General features: G+C 34.1%; 1 long non-coding RNA gene across 1 annotated transcript; it reads left to right on the top strand.

Annotated features, from left to right (window-relative positions):
* Nucleotides 1–994: 994 nt before the first annotated feature.
* On the top strand, nucleotides 995–1,619 carry LOC137246174 (uncharacterized). The gene is made up of 3 exons (XR_010951425.1): nucleotides 995–1,117; nucleotides 1,179–1,353; nucleotides 1,417–1,619. It is a non-coding gene; the product is annotated as an uncharacterized lncRNA (long non-coding RNA).
* The last annotated feature ends 1,216 nt before the right edge of the window (nucleotides 1,620–2,835 follow it).

Here is a 2,835-nt window from a genome sequence, read left to right as displayed (position 1 = left end):
TGTATGCATGTATGCATATCGGCAACACAGCTTCACAGATTTGGAAGAAAGCTTAAAAGAATTAAATCAAAATTAAATTACTAAAATATTTATTTAAATTTTTAAGGGTCTTATAATAATGACAATTATTACAAAAACTATAAAACATGATTACACATTGAAACCTATATTTTTCGTAGAAATCTCTTTTTACGCTACGTTTCTCTTCGTTGGTCATATCTAAATGTATCAGTTGTGGACATAGCCGCGTTTGGAAAATTAGTAAGGCATCTTTCAAAACTTTGGAAAATGTGGTCTGACACATCGGAGAGTCAAAATCTTTTCCAACTCCGTGCTGATAGCTACCTTCCGCAAAAAAAAAACACGTAATACCGATGCTAAGCGTATTATAGGAGTCATTGAAGATGACCCACCGAACGGTGTACTTCCTTCATTTATAACACCGAGCACGTAGGTAAACGCAGCCTTGTTTAGGTGGAAAGTTTTTATAAAACACTATTTTTTAAAACTTTTATAAGTTCATTAAAACACTGATCCGTTCACATACATAGCCTCTTCTAATTTCAAGACTCCTCGCAATTTTTAAATCACGCCTTTCTTGCTCATTTTCTTCTAACAAAGCTGCAAATGATATGGAATCCATTTTAAGCACTAAACTTTTATTTTAAATAATATAATGCAATTTTAATCTAAAATTTAAGTTGAAATTTTTTATTTACAATCGCTCAGCTGACTTCGAATAACCAAAATTTGACATTTTATGTTGGCAGCACTTTTTTCGGTTTCACATGAGTTCAGTGATAGCAAATTCTTCGTATTCGTAGCGGAGGGTTGTATTCGTAGATTTTCTACGATGGATTCAAGAATAGGGCTGATTACCTTCGTCACATTCAGCCCTATTATTGAATCCATCGTATACTCTATTTTCGTAAATTCTACGAAAGTACGTTTACTGAATCCATCGTAAGTTCGAAATTCGTAGAAAGCCTTCACTGAACACACTCGAACTGTCAAATCGTAGAGTTTCGTACAAATTTTCTACGACGCGTATCAGCTTGCGGGAAAAAGTAAAATCATTAAAAATTCAAAATAAAAAGGCATATTAAACAAATAAAATGTAAGTATATTATTAAAAGTGATATGTATACTAATTAAATTACAATCTATTGTTATAATAGGTCAAAAATTGCCAACAATGTTCCCCCTTATTTGACCTACTGCAGCAGCAACCTGAAATGCCACAAGGCGTTACAAAGTGCCCAAAGGAGTAGGTTAACAAATTTTGGGAAAACATTGCAAAGGAGCTAAATAGTCTTGCGCCACCAACAAAAGATGCATCTACCTGGAAAAAAAGTAATGCTTTTGTAATACGTATGCAAGTATTGTATGTGATTTCATTGTTTGCTTTTGTTTTAGGTATATTTGGACTGGAAGTCGTATGTAAAACGCAAACTCTTGGAAAATAAAAGGGACAGACAGCCACAGGAGGCGGAAGAAATCGGCAACATCGCTTCACACATTTGGAAGAAGGCTTAAAAGAATTAAATTACTAAAATATTTATTTTAATTTTTAAGGGTGTTATAATAATGACAATTATTACAAAAACTATAAAACATGATTACACCCTGAAACCAATATTTTTCGTGAAACTCCCTTTTTACGCTACGTTTCTCTTCGTTGGTCATATCTAAGTGTATCAATTGTGGACATAGCCGCGTTTGGAAAATTAGTAATGCATCTTGCAAAACTTTAGAAGACGTGGACTGATAAAATCTTTTCCAACTCCGTGCTGATAGCTACCTTCCGCAAAAAAAAACGTAATACCGATTCTAAGCGTATTAGAGGATTCATTGAAGATGACTCACCGAACGCTGTATTTCCTTCATTTATTACACCGAACACGTAGGTAAACGCAGCCTTGTTTACGCGGAAAGTTTTTATACAACAACATTTTTTAAAACCTTTATAAGCTCTTTAAAACACTCCTTTCAGTTACATAGCCCCTTCTAATCTCAAGATTCCTCCTAATTTTTAAATCACGTCTTTCTTGCTCATTTTCTTCTAACAAAACTGCAAATGATATGGAATCCATTTTAAGCACTTAACTTTTTTTTAATGATGTAATGCAATTTTAAACTAAAATTTAATTTGATATTTTTTATTTACAATCGCTCAGTTGACTTCGAATAACCAAAATTTCACATTTTATGTTGGCAGCACTTTTTTCGGTTTCACATGAGTTCAGTGATAGCAAATTCTTCGTATTCTTAGCGGAGGGTTGTATTCGTAGATTTTCTACGATGGATTCAAGAATAGGGCTGATTATTATAACCATATTAGTAACTTCAATCCATACCGTTTTGTAAAATTTTAATGCCTTTTTGAAAACGGGATTAAATTCTTCCCCTTTTTCCTCTCCTTCTTAAAACAACCATGAGTGAGGAATGTCACATTTTAAAAAAAGCTACATCCGGAACCTCTTGTAATTGAATCATGGGTATGCCATACCTTGCAACCCAATTGTTTGTAAACACTTCTGCTACTGTTTCCGCTTCCTGATTTGGAATTGGGTATACCTCTGCCTGAAATAATCCATAACGACCAGTACGTATTTGTTTCCGCGGTTGCTAGTAGGAAATGAAACTGCGATATCCATGGCGATCCTCTCAAATGGTGCACCTGAAATATATTGCTTCATCTGGACATGACTTCGGTTTTGGGTGAATATTAGCAAGCCCGACACCTCACTATGACTCTAGTAAGGGAATTAACAACAGCTATACACGCATTTATAATGAGTAATGATTTACCAGCTAATAACCGGAATCATTGAT

The sequence above is a fragment of the Eurosta solidaginis genome, chromosome 3 (assembly GCF_040869045.1).
Source record: "Eurosta solidaginis isolate ZX-2024a chromosome 3, ASM4086904v1, whole genome shotgun sequence".
Classification (NCBI taxonomy): Eukaryota; Metazoa; Arthropoda; class Insecta; order Diptera; family Tephritidae; genus Eurosta; species Eurosta solidaginis.
Note: the sequence above shows the minus strand (reverse complement) of the source record. Positions and strands in the feature narration are given on the sequence as shown.